This window comes from Pseudonaja textilis, chromosome 2 (assembly GCF_049901715.1).
Source record: "Pseudonaja textilis isolate UNSWEBS1 chromosome 2, rPseTex1.2, whole genome shotgun sequence".
NCBI lineage: Eukaryota > Metazoa > Chordata > Lepidosauria > Squamata > Elapidae > Pseudonaja > Pseudonaja textilis.
Genome location: NC_141991.1, coordinates 7,398,199 through 7,404,198, shown reverse-complemented (window position 1 = coordinate 7,404,198; position 6,000 = coordinate 7,398,199).

The following is a 6,000-nucleotide window of genomic DNA, read 5'->3' as shown; positions in this document are numbered from 1 at the left end:
TCCTCCTCCTTTTCCAGATACTACCGATCCTCTCCCTACAGATCTCCCTACCGAGCAGAGCCGGATGGGTCCGGAGGTAACTCTTCCAGGAAGCCCTCCCGGGGATCCGGGAGAGGTTCGTTCCGTCGTTCCCGATAATGCAGTCGTCCCCAGGCGCTTGCTTTTAAAAAAAAAAAAAAAAAAGGAGAGAGGAAGGAGTGCGAGAAGGCCAATCTCTACTCCGACCTTTAACCCCTGCTTGCAACAGGCTCCTACCCCAGGAGCACTCTTGTCCTCCTCACCCTGCCCTGGGCAACTGGTCGGCAACACATCTACCCCCATCCAATGCTAGCTGGGGTCCCTCCTTGCGCTCCCGGTCCTCACACAGATCTCTAGCCTTCACTACTACTTTTATCCCCAGACAAGGCGGCCCTCGGCCAGCTGGGTCCTTGAGCAAAGTCGTCCGCCTCGCCGTTGGGCGGAACCGAACCTGGCTCCCCCCAGGACAGGCCGCTGTTCCGGGAACTCGCTACGTCCAGGCAATTGGTTCCCCGGGGCCTTCCTGATCCTAGCAGAGGGGCCCCTCCTTCTCTCCGGGTCATGGAGGTAGCCCATTGCCGTGTTCCCCCGGTCTCTAGTTTTAGGGCTCCTCTGCGCCTCCCCTCCTCCTCTCTGTCCCAGAGTTCTCCCAGGGGAATTCCCAACACGGGTCGATCTTCCCAGTCTCTTGAATCACGGTTCCAGTGCACATCTGTTGGCCTCTTTGGCGGGACTGCCTTCTGGACAGCTCCACCTCCTCTTTAGGCCCCTTGTTGAGACATTCCAACCTCCAGGGGTTCCTCCTGTTGGGCATGCCTTCCAGCGGGTCTTCAGGGTCCCAGGAGAGATTCTATACCAGACGGGGCCCCACCCGCAGGACTAGCCAAGCTTTGGTATGTCCCAACCTGGACGCTCGAGACAGCTCTATGGAAAAGGGGCGTTGGTTCTTACCTGATACGCTTCTTTTCATGGAGCTGTCGAGAGCGTCCAGCCCCACCCGTAGGCCGTCTGGTGGGAAACCTGGCTGTTCAACCGAGCAATCTAATATTTTTTTTTTCCTGAGTGTGATGAGAACAGGACCTTCCTTCTCGTCTGCGCAAAAACCTGGGGAGCGCCCGAGGACCACGTGATGGTGAGGGGCGTTCCTCAATTTCAAGCTCAGCCTGTGAGAGCCGAGACTGGAGCTCCTCCCAACCTGGACGCTCTCGACAGCTCCATGAAAAGAAGCGTATCAGGTAAGAACCAACGCCCCGTCCAGTCGAGCACTGTAGGAGTGATTGAGTCTTGAACCCCTCTGAAAAGGGATGAAATGTTTGAGAATGTTAAAAGAAATAATTAGAAAAAGGCAGCAGGGCATGGAACCTGATTGAGATATATAAAACCTCTGAAAAAAAAAGTGACATAAAAAAGCCTCACAAGGTATTAGGGTCTGAGGATCCAGTGAAGGAGATCAAGAACAGAACAAAGTAGGTCTTTCTGACAGCAAAGCACTTCGTAACATAAGAAAATGCTATGATTGTCATCAATCTCTTCAGTCAATACCAATGGTAGTCAACCTGGTACCTACCGCCCACTAGTGGGTGGTCCAGTTTTCATGGTGGGCGGTAGGGGTTTTGTCCCCTACTTTATAAATCACCATTACTGGGTGGTTAGAGAAAACTTTACTACTAACAGGTACAAAAGTGGGCGGTAGGTATAAAAATGTTGACTATCCCTGGTCAATACGGTGGCTTCTTTGGTCTTCCATTGAGATTTATTTACACTGGGTTCTATCTTGCTTTCAGAAGTATCCGTTTAGTTTTGCTTTCATAGTAAACTTTCTGGAAACTAAGAAAGGTATATAGTTCAGTTCTCCGCAATGGAAATCAAATTTGCCACGCACCCATTTGTGGTTATTTCGAAGAAAACATGGATGCATTTTGTGTAGATGGTCTAGGACTCTTTAAAAAATATATCTTTCGGTTTAATCTTGTCTTAATTTCATACTTTATGAAGTTCATTTTTAACTGTATTTCCCCTCATATGGATGTTTCTTATCAAATTACTTAATTAAACTGCTCCTATATTTTGCTCACTGAGGGGAAATTGCCATCTCAATTTCTTCGGTTTTCTGTTTCCTGAGGGAAATTTTGTTTTCAAACTTGGTTATTTGGCATTTTTTTCATTTGGCAACATGATTTCCTTCAGTATTTTTTGTTTCCTCCTTCAAGATCTCCTGTTTGCTCTCCTACATCTTTACACACTGGATGCCACAGCTACCATCTTTTATCCCCTCAGATCAGGGGATGTTCCTCAATAAAACTGTTTCTTAGTATCTTCAGTACAAAAACTGGAAAAGTCCTCTTGGGGAGAGTCATATGGGATTACTGGACTGTTTTACTAGAAGTACAGCATTGTTTTTCTACATTATATGTTCTCCACAAGAAGGGAGTAACTGTTAGCTCCACCCCTTCAAACCTTCTCCTTCCAGAATATTCCAAATATCACAAAAGCAGTTGAAGTGGGAAGTTTCAGAGTCCTGCGATGTCGGGTTCACTTTAGGCGAGACAGGTTCTTTGCCAACATCCGCATTTTCTCAATTGCCCTAACCCTCTCCATAAAGAAAAGGGGGTTCAACCTGAGGGTAGAAGTAGTAGTAACGGATGGAAACATAAGGGGAGACCCTCCTTAGAAATAAGGAGACATTATCTGACAGAACAATTCAATCAGTGGAACGGCTTACCTCCAGAGGTTGTGGGTGCTCCAACATTGGAGATTTTCAAGAAGATTAGACAACCATTTGTCTGAGATGGTATAGGGTTTCCTGCTTGGGCAGGTGTTAGATTAGATAGAAGGTCCCTTCCAACTCTGTTGTTCTACCTTAAATGTTAAATGTTGATTTTGGTAAATATTCTTCAGAATTTCTCCGTGCCCTGAGTTCCTTTAAGCATGATTACCAAGTAAGGCATTACTGGATGCGTTCTTATACGATACAAAACCACATATTAGTAAATTCCATTGTGGCTTCGTGTTGCCATGAGAATCAGGATTTACAGGTAGTTCTCAAGTTACAATCATTCATTTAGTGATCATGTTTACAATGGCACTGAAAAAAGTGATTTTGACTGTTTTTCAAACAAACATTACAACATCCCTATGGTCATGTGATCAAATTTTGGTTGCTTGACAACTGGCATATATTTATGCCAGGTGTAGTGTCCTGAGGTCATATGATCACTTTTTGTGACCTGGTGTTGTGGTTTGCCGACAGCAGGTGCGGATGGCTGAGGTCTCGGAGAGCAAGGACACAGATGAGGGGCCTGTGTGTGATGCAGGGATGGGGCCAGGACCATCAGGGAGTGGAGTGCTGCCTTTGGAGATTGTGGAGGCTGGCGGCAGTGATGAAGAGGTCCTCCAGGAGCCTGTGCCCAGTGCGCGTGCATGCAGATTGCTCGAAGGAAAGAGCAGCTGCATCAGCATGGGCGACTTGGGAGTAAGGCTGCAAGGTAATGGCCCTTCCCTCAAGAGATAAAAGCCAGCTGAGAAACTGGAGTTCTTTGCAGGAAGCAATGAAGTTTTTGCACTAAAACCTTGTGGATGTTCGGAATGTCTTGGTTGGTGTTTGGAGACTCTTTGTGTTTGAAATATTTCTTAGTAACTTTTATCTAGTGTTCTTGGCAGCTTTGCACAACCTTGGCAAGGCTTGTTCTTATCAGAGATAATTAATTTGAAACAGCCTTTTAACCATGAAGGACTTTGTAAAGAATCATTAAAAAGGTTTTGCTGTTACCTCTGTTTCATGTTTGTTTCCTTGGAACATGGTTTGGGTCAGAACACCTGACAAGCAAAATCAATGGGGAAACTAGATTCACTTAACTTTATTACTAACTGCTGTTATTCACTTAACAACTGTGGCAAGAAAGTGTTGGAAGAAATATCCTTCTGGGTTCCGTTCCAAATGGGAAAAAGACACTGGATTCATGGAAGTTGCTTGGAAAGAAGGTTTATTGACGAACACGACCACCTGCCTTGGAGCTCCTGAGAGAAAAGGGAAGAGACACTGAGAGACCCTGGGTTTTATGCCCTCTCTGGGTTTGAACTTCCTGGGGCACAGGAAGAGTATCCTGATTGGTTGCTGTCAGAGGTCATAGCTAGCTTTGTAGGTTGTCTGTGTGCTAAGTTTGTGGTTGAATCCTGCTGACTAATGCAATCTGCCCAGGTGCCATATCATGCCTATCATTTCCTGAGGGCCATGTCTTAATCCCATCAACCTGGAGCTGAAGGGGGGCAGGAAGCTGCAGGAAACTGCTTTAAAGATATGCTTCCTTCTCATCCAGGGAAATGTAATATTCTGCCCTTTTAATATTTTCTAGAATATTTCATTCTTCTAGGAGAGGGCTGGGTGCTAACTTTCTACAGCGTAAAACAGGAAGGGATTACTGTAAAGGGAGATGAGGAAATACCTTCTGACTCTGACTTGTAAACTATAGGAAATGCTCTATGACAGTAATCACCAACCAGTGGGCCAGGGACCGCTGGTGATCTGCGAGAAAATTTTGGTGGTCCACAGAGAAATGTCACCCCCAAAGCACCCCCCAAAGTAATTAATCCAAGCTGCTTCTGTTTTTCCGCAGAGACCCTGGGAAAATCCCCCAAAGTCTGCAGGAAAACCCCACACCCCATTTTCCTACTGATCTATTGTTCTTTATTTGGGATCGCAGGATATCCTCTCTCTCTCCCTGATAACGGAGCTGAAAAGAGGTTAGGAATGTGGCTGCCTTGAAGGGGGTGGGGGCGTCTGAGGGACCTGTGTGTGTGTGAGAGAGAGAGAGACAAAGAGAGGGGCGGGGAGGATATCACCACCAGCCCTCCAAGGTTAGATCGGATCTCTCTCTCTCTCCCATCAATGTCAGCGCACCACTGTCACTCAACGTTCATATTAGTGGTCTGCAGGATTTAAAATTATGAGTTTGGTCGTACCTGAGCTACAAAAGGTTCGTGACCCCTGCTCTATGAAACCCACCGGTGGACACTGGTGGGATAAACGCTTTGAGAGAGATCTTCGTGTGCCACTTTTTCCGCAAAATAAAATTTTTGCTTACAATCTCATGCCATGGGATGCACGTTCTACTCTGCTCCCATCAATGAAAGTTGGTTTGCAGATTCAGAAGAGCCTTTGGTTGGGCAAGCACTATGAACCCGGCAGGACATTCTGAAAGCAGCAGCCACACATTGCATTGTCCATCGTTGCCCTTTCAGAGAACTGTTACGAGGGGATAGAGGGACTCCCAAGAAATATGCAGTCAACTCCACCATCTTTATGATCAGTGGCTGAGCCAAGGCCACACAAAACATCAGGTGTTGGATTTGATAATCCTGCAGCGGTCCGTGGCCATCCTGCCCTGAGTTCGAGGGCCAAGTATGGCAAGGTAGAGCAAAGACTAGCTCCCAGGAAATCACCCTGGCGGAAGGCGGCATGAAGCAGATGAAGAAGCGAAGTCATCAGGTGAGATTATAAAAATAATTCTTAATTAGCAATAATATTAGCACTTACTGCTTATATAGTGCTTTGCAGCACCCTCTAAGCCGTTTTACAGAGTCAGCCTGTCAGTAACTTTTTTCTTGAATTCTTTCAATCCCTCAATTCCTTGCTTTTAGAGCTCCTCTTACGGAAAAATTTTGTTTTCTGAAAACATTATCTATCCCCATTTATGGAGTGGACAGACTGTTGGTGGTACATGACAATGCCTCCTTTGCCAGGGGAAAACTTCAAATTTCCCTTTCTTCTTCACTGTTCTTCCAATGCAGGGAATTTTCATCTATGTGGATGCATAAGGTTCAAAGGCAAGGAGGAATCAACTAAATCCCTGCCCAGGGATACCATTTATAGGGCTTTCCCAGCATAATCAAACATGTAAGTCACCTGACAAGAGGATTACATAAGTAGCTTCAATCTTAAAAGGATTTTATTCAATACTTCCCCAGATATTAATAGCTGCAAAA